Source organism: Miscanthus floridulus, chromosome 9, assembly GCF_019320115.1.
Source record: "Miscanthus floridulus cultivar M001 chromosome 9, ASM1932011v1, whole genome shotgun sequence".
Classification (NCBI taxonomy): domain Eukaryota; kingdom Viridiplantae; phylum Streptophyta; class Magnoliopsida; order Poales; family Poaceae; genus Miscanthus; species Miscanthus floridulus.
In genome coordinates, this window is record NC_089588.1 from 84,312,434 (window position 1) to 84,324,505 (window position 12,072).

A 12,072-nucleotide genomic window follows, 5' to 3' on the forward strand; every position below is an offset into this window, starting at 1 on the left:
GGGTAAGAATGGAGTGAATGGCTCGCTACCTTAGAAGTCCCTGTGAATAGATGAGGACTGACGGTAGGGGCACCACACAAGATCAGCGAGGGCACTATAGAAGATAAGGAGTGAAAATTGGAGGCAAAAGCAGGGTTCAGGTGGTTTTGACGTTAAAACAAATACTTAGAGGGCAGGGCAGAAACTCACCCTAGGGAGCAAGTTCTGTGGCCAAGGAATTACCAGAGAATGACTGCTGGGCACGTAGAAGCACCATAGAGAGCCAACAACAGCACTACAAGAACATTAGCCATGAAACGGAGATCAAAAGGTGAAGCAAAGTCGGCCAGGCAATATGACAAGCACTTGGCGGGTAGGAGATGTGCTCACCCTAGAGGAATGGCCGTCGAGCAAGGAAATTGCTGGAGCAGTGGCTCTGGAGGTCGAGGCCAAGGATGCGAAGTCGCCTAGACCAAGAAGAAGGGCGACGCACCGACGGAGGATGAGATCCCAGCGGTGGCGGTTGCCCATGACATAGAGAGCAAGCAGGGTGACGTGGAACGGTGAGGACAAGAGGCGCACTGCAAGGCAGCAATGCAGTGGCACAGAGGTACGCAGGGGAGGGCACGGTGCAGAGGCGAGGCGAGTCGTGGTGATGGTGCAGCGCTAGGGTTTGGAGGGCGGCGCAGCGTACGGATGGAAACAAGAATGGGCGAGGGCCTGTTACTGAAAGAGGAAAGGGAGGAAAGTGGACCCGCATTGATAGAAAAGAGTGGGAGAGACGGTTGCTAAAAAGGGAAGGCGTGGGCCCCACGCATCAGTTGGATTTTGAAATAGTTCGCTCGAGCACTGTTGCGACCGGACACACCATTCAAATTGATCTGGCACTGAGGCAGTGGCATCCGGTGCAGTACAGAGAGCCTCCAAACATGACCTGACGCATCAGATGCCCTATGACTGGACACGATGATGAGTCCGATCGATGCCAGTAGCCTTTGCTTGTTGACCGGACGCTGCTGCGAAGCTCACGCCTGATGCCACGGGGACACTGTTCATGTGTTAGGTCACTAGAGCGCTGACCGGATGCTACCAACAGTGAGTTCGATCCTACGTCCGATCCTGAGTCTAGTCCTCTTACTCCATCTAATTTTCATCCAATCTCCGTAGCGCTTTCTCCCAATCGAGTCCCAACTTCAACAAGAGCCAAATAAACACCAATTGAGACAGCTATGGTAGACCTCTCTCAAATCCTCAAAAAATTTTAAACTAATTTGTCACTGGCTATAATCATTTTTAGGAAAATAAGCGATAAGAGGGGGCGAGGAGCACCATGTGGCCACACAATAGGGTTTTCAACCATTACGAGCTTCAAATGCTCTCCCTATTTGTGGATGAACACATCAGATGCTCAAAACTCAACTGAAAATAAATGACAAAGCAACACACATGCATATGCAATGCAATACAAGAAAGGTACATCTAGTTTCTTGTCAAGTTTGATCCAAGGTTAAGTTTTTTCACACGCTTTTCAGTGGTTACCTTAACTATGTTAGACAAGCCCTAAGTGCATTACTAAAAACTAAACATGTTTTATATTACAATGCAATATAAGGGACAACACAAGCTCATCTTTTAGGGAATTTGCTTAGGTCAAGCACATTGAGCTCATTTCTCAACCTACACAAGGTAGCCTCATCTAGCGGTTTTGTGAAGATATCCGCCAATTGATCTTCGGTCCTTACACCTTCTAGTGATATATCATTTTAGCAACATGTAGCAGGCCAGCACCGGGTTGACCATTGTTTAACAAACCTTGTCATGATGCCTAGCGTGCTAGGGGGCAGCCCAAGCATGTCACATGTGACTAGATCCTATTGGCCAAGGCACATTGGCATCCATACATACTGTGTTTGGACCGGGCCAAAAATCTAGGCGGCACATTGAGCTAACAGGCCTTGGGCCTTTTCTACAACTATATCCCAACCATAGTAGGCCTCGCCACACGTGTGCAGTAGGAGCAACATAACCCAAGCACTATTGGCATCACCTCTGTCACCCTGCAGTTGCACACGTCAGTTATAACTAGCCATGATGCCCATTGCAAGGCCCTTAAGCTTGAGACCCTACAACCGACTTTGAACCCAATGGAACACTCCGCCAGCATATGGGTCCAACCTAAAAATTGTCAACTCGTCAACTGAGAGTAAGGAGTTAGAGAAGAGGAGGGGAAAAGAGAGGGGCAGAGAAATTGCAGCCGCCATCGTGGTTGTCGCCAGCCGGTGTTGGCAGTGGTAGCTGTCCAGAAAATCGATAGAGGGGTGGGTAGACGGAGAATTGGTGGCTGGTATCTTGAGTTTGTCATATTCATATATGATGGTTTTTCTCGGATACTCAAGAGTGTTGCATATCACTGTGTGAAGGTAGAAATTAAAGGGTTTTAGAACAAGCAGGGCTGGTGAACCAACCATGAGTCAGTCAGAGTTACTCGGTGAATACACGGTTTGGACAACAGCTAAGCAACTAAGTCCTACCACTCCCGCTTGTATCCATTGGTGGTCCTCGACTGTGATCATCAAGATCCAAGATTGCATCATCATGGTCAAACCTCAGAAGTATCTCGCGTTCTTCTCTTTCCATAGTTTGCCACGGCACCAATACAAAGACGGTGTCCAAAGCACTCCATTGTTGGCCAGACCATGCTTCCCACAGGTGTTTCCACTAGCCGATGACGTCTTGTGCTAGCTATGGATTTGCCGGTTCAGTGCATGGAGGATGCTCTCCCATACATACTTGCAGGGTGCAGTATAGTCTACAACTTTGTAGCTGAATTTTTTATTTGAAGTTATTTAGAGTTCCAAATATGTGCTTTAAGTTCATAGATTTTGAAATTTAAATTTTAGAATTTGTAAACGACCTTAAATGTTCACATAATTAATACCAAAGTTATAGTGTCCGACCTAATCTATATGATGTTTGCTGTTGATATGTTTTTTATGTGAAAATTTTACTTTCTCAAATATTTGTTTTAAATTCACATACTTTGACATTCAAATTTTGAAATTTTCAAACAATCTCGAATGGAGACACATCCTATATAAAACTTGTAGTAGTGCTTGAGAAGATTTAAAACTTTGTAGTTGAAACTTTTTTATTTGAGTTCATTTAGTAGCCAAAATATTTAATACAAGATCACGAAATGTTGATATAAAAAGATAGCATCTTACATAGAGTCACAAGTAAGTGTGTGGTGTAGTGGTAGAGAGGCGTTATGGCTGAGTACTAGGTTATGGATTTAAATCCTAAGACACTAAATTTTTGGTTTGCATAGGCCGTCGCGCACCCATCTCTGAAAATGGAGCTACACACCTCAGAAAATCCTTTGTGTAATACTCCGTCCCAAAAAGAGTGTCGCATAGGATTCTATGCTAGTGAAACTTTACTTTAAGTTTGACTAGCATTATAGAAAATATTAGCAACATTTATATCTCTAAATAAGTTTATTATGAAAATATGTTCAACAATTAATCTAATGACACTTACTCGCTCCATCCCATAAAAAGTGTCATTCTCGAATTCCAAAAAGTCAAAGATTTTTAACTTTGACCAAATATATACAAGAAAATATTAATATTTATGGTGCATAATTGCTATCATTGAATATATTTTCATAATAAACTTATTTGGAGATACGAATGTTGCTAATATTTTTCTGTAAATCTAATCAAACTTACGAAGGTTTGACCAGCACGAGTTCCATAGCAACTCTTTTTATAGGATGGAGTAGTATTATACATCATAAATATTAATATTCTCTTGTATATATGTGGTCAGAATTAGAAATATTTGACTTCTAGCAAAGTGAGAGTGATACTCTTTGTGGGACCAAGAGAGTAATGTATTGAAAATAATATAATTTCAATGAAGTCTTATTATCTTTGTGTGAAGAGTTAAGTATAGAACACTATAAATGCATAAATTTTAGGAGGTCATCTATTTTAAAATTGAGGTACTATATGTTCTCACTTATCTTAAGATTTCGATCAACTCATAATAATTAACTTTAATTTTGTGTGTAAATTGCAAGTAACCCCTGGAAGCGTGGGTATGATTTACCAAAAGGAAACCTTAGACACACCAGGCTTTCACAGAACATATTGTTTCTTATTAGTAGCTCTAGCCAAACTCAACACTAGATAACACGTTATTAGGTATATATTAGGTAAAGATAAAGACATCTACATAAATTCAGTTACCATTGAATCTGCCCCCCTCCACCATCAATTTCCAGTCATACCAAGGCCACAAGGCCACTTCACTTATGATTTAGATCTGTGGAGGATTGCTGAGATATCTACCAATCCTGGGAAGATGGAGGTTGGTGTGACCGTAGCCGCCACCGTACTGAAGACCACCACACCGAAGCTTTTGAAGGTGATTAGTGAAGAATTGGGGCAGGTTCAGCTTGATGCTGGATTCCTCCAACGTGAGCTTCAGTTGATCCAAGCTCTCATACGAGATAAACCATGGATTATTATCAGTCATTTTCATAGACTGGTACTCGCAGAACTCAGGTGCTTGGCAGATGACATCGAAGAGTGCATCGATCGCTTCCACATCGGGAAGATGACCCGCAGACAGTTTGCCAGGGAGATTGGTGTACTCAAGGACAGAGCAAAGGAGACACGCGAGCAGTTAACAAGCTACATCTACATCAACTTGGCCACATCAGGATCAGGCAGCAGTGCACCACCGTCTTCCCATCATGAACTTGCTCCGCCACCGCCAGCTGGTCGCGTCGTTGACATGAAGGACGCGGAGCAGGAACTTGTTGCACTTGTGCAGAGCGATTCAGAGGAGAAGGTGAAGGTAATCTCCATTGTTGGCCTCGGCGGTGGCCCAGGTATGACTCATCTTGCCAAGCAGGTCTGTGAGGGTGATGTGGGTCGCCAGTTCGGTTGTCGGGCCTGGGTTAGTGCGGGGGGCAAGTGCGCCAAAGAGATTCTCGACCAACTCAACGGTGTCAGTGTCAACGGCACCACACCACCAAGTCCGAGGAGGAGCTTCAGCAGGAGATACAAGAATACGTCCTTTCAGAGCAAACCGCTGTGGGCAACGGCGTCCATGAGAATGGTGGCGAACATGGCGGCGCAACGTTTATCGAGCGTTGGCCGAAGAATGAAAGGTGATTAATTTCTCTGTCGTCTATACTCCGGATTAGTACGTTGTAGTGTAGTGTTCTCCATTTACAGTTACATCAGTTCGTTTATGGACGTCAGGTATCGACAGAAACAGGTTACCACTGTGTGTTGAACAGACAAAACTGTTGCAGGGTTATTTTCTTCACATAAACCTTAAATTTGACTCTAGGGTGAATAGGGGGACTCTTGGAAGATGCTCCCGGATCACATAAATAAAGGAGAGGCTAGTTCATCTTAATTGCCCTATATTTTCAATATACGTGTGCCACACATATGGTTACTGAAAAATAATTAGCAACCAAGATTTTAAAATTCTATAGATCATTAGGCTTTGTCTCCTTGCAAATGAGAAATAACAATGAAAATGTTAATGTATCACAATGCTCACAACCACATACTATTACTTCTGTACATGCACACGGTCATGTACATATATTTATTTGGAGAATTTAATTTAAGACGATGTGTGAACATAGTGATCCAGGTCACTAGTACATAAATGGTTTTTAAGACATGAACTTGCGGTAGTTTTAAGACAATCGCCTTACATAGGGTATTCTCAAACTGACACCTATGGAACACATTATTTTCACTGGACTTTCATACTGTCGGTTCCAAAAACTCTCATATATGAGTGGAGTTAAAGTTGTTTTGATTTTTTTTTTTGGTAAAATAGCTTCTCATAGTAGAATCCTTAAGACAAGCTAGTATATTTTTCAACTTCATCCAATATCCACCCCCGTGAGAGCTGGTTTTATTGGACTCCACTTGACAAGTTGTTCTATTTTAACTAGTTTGCCAAAAAAAAAGTTCCAAATAGCTCCTGAATCTGCTTAGAAAACTGTGCCGAACAGGGCTTAGTTGTGATTACAGAATAAACTCTTCTAATAATCTTTGTCCCCTCTCTTCAATCATCTTCCTCCCCACCCTCTTATTGTGTCTTGGTATCTAAGATGCCAATTCCAATAAATTTCATATTGTTTCTTAAACTTTGATTTTTGTACAAGACCTAGTTTCTTGTGTTTTTCATCTTTCTTGTCTTTAATGTTGTTGCCACGTCTTGCAAAAATAAATAAAAAAAAACAGAATAAAAAAACAGTGAGCACCTCCATTTTTAATCATGTGCGGCAACCTCTTTTTGTATCCAAGGAATTTAATTCACGTGTTTCGGCTCAGTTTGCAATGTATTCCTATCATATGTGTTTTCCCTTTTTTGCAGCGGATTTATTACAGGTTTACATGAATCGAAGACGCCTAAGATTGTTTTCTAAATTTGCATATTTCAGATTCTTGATTGTAATTGATGATGTGGCCGCAGCAGATGAGCTGTACAACATGGTATCTGCATTCCCCTGGACTGATGGAATTGGAAGGACAATTATCTTGACAACAAACATCCAGTCAGCAGGAACACGCTGCATCTGTGGTAAAGGTTTAGCACTTGCTCAGTGTAGCAGCAGATCCCAGTTTTTTAAGATCCTAGAGCTGACAGAAAGTAAATTTGAATAGGGTTACACCCTTAGATCAAAGTTGGAAGAGATGCTTGTCAGTAACTATGAAAGTCTAACTGGGCTTGGTCTTCAGGACTTGTTGCTGTACTTTTGCATGTTCCCTTGTGATCATCTGGTCAGAAGGAATCCTCTAATAAGGAGATGGTTGGCTGAAGAAATCGTATTCATTGAACCAGAGGAGGACGCTCGAAGTAGTCCCGAGGAGGTGGCATTCAACACCCTCATCAACCTGCAATATCATTCAGCCCGTTCAAGTAAGCAACACTGGAAAGGTGAAGAGATGCCGGCCTTACGAGATAATGCTGGACTCCGTTTCTCGCAAGAAGTCAGTGTCCAATAATTTCATCACCTTAGTCTGTGGTCAGACCGGCCATGAACTGCCATGTGTTCGCCGACTTTCTCTCCATCCTAACAGAGCAGCAGCAGCAGCAAATAGGCGGTTGAAACTGCCCAAGGATTTATCTCGTCTCCCCCTGGCGGTATTCCCTGCTGCCAATCTTGACAGTTATAAGGATACGCTGAAGTTTGCCAAGTATGAGCTCCTACGGGTGTTGGATCTCAAGGAATGCTCTCATCTGGAAGGAAAACATCTCAGAGATATATGTGACCTGCTTCTGCTCAAATATCTGAGCCTCGGTGAAACTATTGGTAAGGTTCCACAGAAAATAAGGAATCTGCAATGTCTAGAGACGCTCGACATGAGGAGAACCAAAACAGTGGATCTGTGCTTAGAAGCCCTCCAGCTACCCAAGTTGAAACACCTGCTTGTAAAGTTTCAGCTACAAGAAATCCCAAACAAAAAGCTAGACAAGTTCTTGTCAGATAACTGTGATCACCTGGTCCTGGAGACGCTTTCAGGGTTTGTCGCGGAACGGAGCCAAGGAATTTCACAACAGATGCTTTTTATGGGGCAGCTGAAGAAGGTGAAAATATGGTTGGATTCCTCTGTAGATGCAACCAGCATTACTTTTTTTTTTCGAACACGCAGGAGAGCTGCGTATCATTATATTAGTAGAAGAAAAGAAATAGTCTTACAGAGACTAAAACCCACAAACACCCACACACACCCACTAGACCATAGAAGCTAAATCACCGGAAAAGAGTTACAAGGACGACCACGACCCCCCCCCCCCCCCTGCAGAAACCTAAGTTGCAGTTCGGGCAGAGATTAGGGAAATCCCCTTAGCCCCTGCCACACTCCACCAAGCAGCCTCCTCCTTGGCCAGGTACAGGACCGAGTTAACATTTGGGACTGCTCCATTGAAAACACAGTCATTTCTGTGCCGCCAAATGCTCCAGGCTCCTAGGATGACCAGAGAATTCAGACCCCTTCTTAGATCACCTTGAACAGCACCATCAATCTTTCTCCACCAATCATCAAAATTCTGATCAGCAGGTGTTGGAGCAAGGGTTGCAGCACCAAAATGAGAGAGGAAGGAGAACCAAAATATTCTTGAAAAACACAGCCTACAAGAAGGTGATGAAGATCTTCCTCAAGCTGGTCACACAGGACACACATTTCTGGATGAGGGAGGCCCCTCTTTGCTAACCTGTCTGCAGTCCAGCACCTGTTATGGGCCACTAACCACATAAAAAATCTGCATTTGGGGGGCGCCCAAGTTTTCCAAGTTCTCTCAAAGGGTTCAAAAGAGATGGCTCCATAAAACAGGGCAGTGTAGGCGCTCTTTGCTGTGTACTGGCCTGAAGAGGAAAGCCTCCATAAATGTCTGTCAGGGATGCTCTCATTCAGCTCCACCCTAGATAAAAGATCCCAGAGATGGATATAGTGAGATAGAGCAGCCGCACCAATTTCTCCCTGTAAGTCCTCTATCCACCTATTCTCAGGAAGGGCCTTACTAACAGTACGTTTACTCAATCGCCTTTTAGGAACCAGAGCAAAAACAAGAGGAGCAATCTCCTGGATTCCTTGACCATCCAGCCATTTGTCCTTCCAGAACAGGGTATTAGCCCCACTTCCCACTTCTGTACGAACTGCGACCGAGATGAGCCCAGCGACCTCCTTACTGACCTGGACCGGCAGATTTGCCCAAGGTTTGTTTGGTACACTCCGCTGCAGCCAAGGCCATCTTGCTTTCAAGGCAATCCCCAATGTTTTGAGATCAGTTATTCCCAGCCTGCCTAATTCCCGAGGTCGACAAACCTTGGGCCAGGCAATAAGACAATGACCCCCGTTTGCTTCTTTTCTTCCCATCCATAGGAAGGACCTTCTAATCTTATCGATGGCTTTGAGAGCCCAAGGCGGAAGATCAATTGCCATAGCCACATAGATTAGGATACCTGTAAGCACAAATTGCACCTGAGTCACCCTACCAGCACGTGTCATCAAATCTGCCTTCCAGCCCGGAAGTTGTTCAGCAACTTTATCAATAATGGGTTGGACCTGCTCCTTGGTCAATTTTCTGTTGGACAGGGGCAAACCCAAATACTTGCAAGGGAAATCCAGAACCTCACATGGCAGCAGGTTTTGAATGAGGGTCAGATCCTCCTCAGCACAGCGAATAGGCAAAACATTGCTTTTCTGAACATTGGTTTTAAGGCCCGAGGCTTCCCCAAACAAATGCAGGAGCTTTAAGGATAAGTTTATGTCTGCTGCAATGGGCTGGAGGAAAAGGGCGACATCATCAGCATAAAGAGAGAACCTGTGCTGAATGGGTCGCCTAGATAAGGGCTGCAGCAGCCCGGCATCTGCAGCCCTTGTGAACATCAAATTCAGGACATCCATAACTAGAATGAAGAGCATGGGAGATAGAGGGTCTCCCTGTCTCAATCCCCTTCTATGCTTTATACTTTCTCCCGGTATGCCATTGAGGAGCACCTGTGTGGATGAAGTAGATAGGAGGCCACTGATTAAGTCACACCAATGAACTCCAAACCCCAACTTCCTAAGAACCTCCAAGAGGAAAGCCCAAGAAACCGAATCGAAAGCTTTGGTGATGTCTAATTTTAGGAGTATTCTGGGCAGATTCTGAGAATGCAGGAACTTCACTGTTTGCTGAACTATCATGAAATTGTCCAGGATGAACCTTTTCTTAATGAAGGCACTCTGATTTGGGGAGACCATCTCATCAAGGCGGTCTGCAAGTCTAATAGCCATAATTTTGGTCACCAGTTTGGCAAAGCTGTGAACCAAGCTGATAGGCCTAAAATCCTTAACTTGCACCTGCATTTGGCTTTTTAGGGATCAAAGTTATGTAAGCCGAATTCAGTTTGCTTAGGTTTCTACAATTACCACTCCAAAGGGATTGTATGGCAGCCATTATGTCATTTTTTATAACAGCCCAGCAGCATTTATAGAATCTACCCGTAAACCCATCGGGTCCCGGGGCCTTATCAGGAGGTAGATCCTTTATGGAATTGAACACCTCTTCCTCAGAGAAAGGCAGATCCATACTAAATAACTCAAAGCTTGGACAACCAAGAGAATCCAGGTTGATAGTTCTTTCTCTACCATAATCTGTCCCAATAAGGTTATCATAGAACTCCAGGACTGCAGCTGCCTTCTCTTCATGCCGTGTAATGAGCTGATCACCAACTTGCAATTTTGGAATGAAGTTCTTCTTCTTTCTGTAACGTGCATGCTGGTGGAAAAGCCTTGTGTTGGCGTCTCCCTCTTTTAGCCAACCGATTCTAGATCTGAGCCGGGCAATAGTTCGCAACAAAGATGCTAGAGCAAGAGAATGCTTCTTGAGCTTGTTACGCAGCCATACTTCACTTGGTTGCAGAGGCCTACACTCCTGTGCCTTTTCAAACTGACGAATGATTTCTTTAGCAAGCAGCCACTGGGACCTGATATGACCACATTTCTTCTGGCCTCCAACTTTGTAGACTTCTTGCTGTAGCCTTCAGCTTTAGCGCCACAGTTTGGAGAGGACACTGGCTGGGCTGCACACTGTCCCAAGACTCCCTCACAGCATCCATGAAACCATCAAGGGAGGGCAGATGCCGTCAAGATGTTCACCAGTGACGGTAACAGGATCGTTGTTGATCGCTCCCTGTCTATTGATTTCACAGACTGCTCCACTACCGAATCCTCAGTTCGATTCCTGGAATCTCTACAAGCCCCGGGCAAACTTACCTCGCTCAAATTGCGTGGCAACCTGACACAGTTCCTGGATTCTCTACCAGAACATGAGAAGTTTGTTACGAAGGCTGAGGGGTATTCAAGAGATATGCCTTTCGTCGACTAATCTTACAGGGGGAGCCATTCTAGCTGGCCTGATCAATTTGCGTGTGCTAAAATATCTGAAGCTCGTCGAAGATAACCTTGGGCCCCTGGTCATACAACCTGAGCACTTCCCATGCTTGCACCGGATGTGCCTTGTGGGCGTGTGAAGTCTCCACGATGTAACAATCCAGGCTGGGGTTCTGCGGTCTCTTGTATCGCTACAAATGCTCTGCAAATCTCTTGGTAATCTTCCGGGCATCGAAATCAAATGCCTTCAAAATCTGACGGAACTCGCTCTCCATAGTCGGGTGGTTGATGGGATAAAAATTGCATGGCGAGCAGCCGCAAGGGACCACGCTAATAAGCCCAATGTCTGCTTCATAGAAAGCTAGCTAGCCTCTATTGTTTGGGAGTATTGTTTGGTCATTCACCCAGGTACAGTCCATTTCTGGAATTGGCTATCTTGAAAGATTGAATTGATTTGAGCTCAATGGCATCAGCATCCCATATAGTGTCAAAGAAACTAATGCAACATACCCAAATGTTTTCAAATACAATCTGCAGAATCAATTCTAAGAATCAGCAAGCGCACGCCAATGCGCTCCCTTGATGCCACTGTATGCTTCAGTACTTCTATTCTTGGTCAATTGAATTGCCTTTGCTGGGTTTAAGAAGTACATTGATTCCCCATTCAGGCTTCACCCCTACCCCTGTATGGGATTAGAATGATCCAAAGTTGGAGGCTTGGAGCATGAATCTTCAGAATTATCTTGTAGTAAGATCAAGTGACTTCAAAATTTCTGTTTTTCTGTCACTTCAAAAGTAGAAAATTTCTTCCTAATTATCATTCACACCAAAAACTGATAGTTTGCCTTTACTTCCACGGCTCCATGTATGCACCATGTACTGCAGTCTGATTGATGGCAACAGATGTTCTGCAATAAAATTTTCTTTAGAAACCACGAAGCAATGAAGTTTGTTATTACTACATTTGCACCTATTGTTCCTATACAGTGAAAGTTCGGACCAGTCTGAAACGAGTCCTGCAATACTGTCATTCAGATAAAACGAATGAGTTCCTCTCGTTACATACTCAGCTTGGTGATTGTAGTTTGTTCATTCCATTATTTTGTCCACAGAGTGTTAAAAAAGTAGGAATGCCCATATGCCATCCAGGATCATCGTTATCATATAACAG

At 43.9% G+C, this 12,072-nt stretch overlaps 1 pseudogene; it reads left to right on the top strand.

Moving 5' to 3' along the window:
- Positions 1 to 4,346: 4,346 nt before the first annotated feature.
- Positions 4,347 to 11,805, top strand: LOC136480198 (disease resistance protein RGA4-like; annotated as a pseudogene).
- Positions 11,806 to 12,072: the final 267 nt, after the last annotated feature.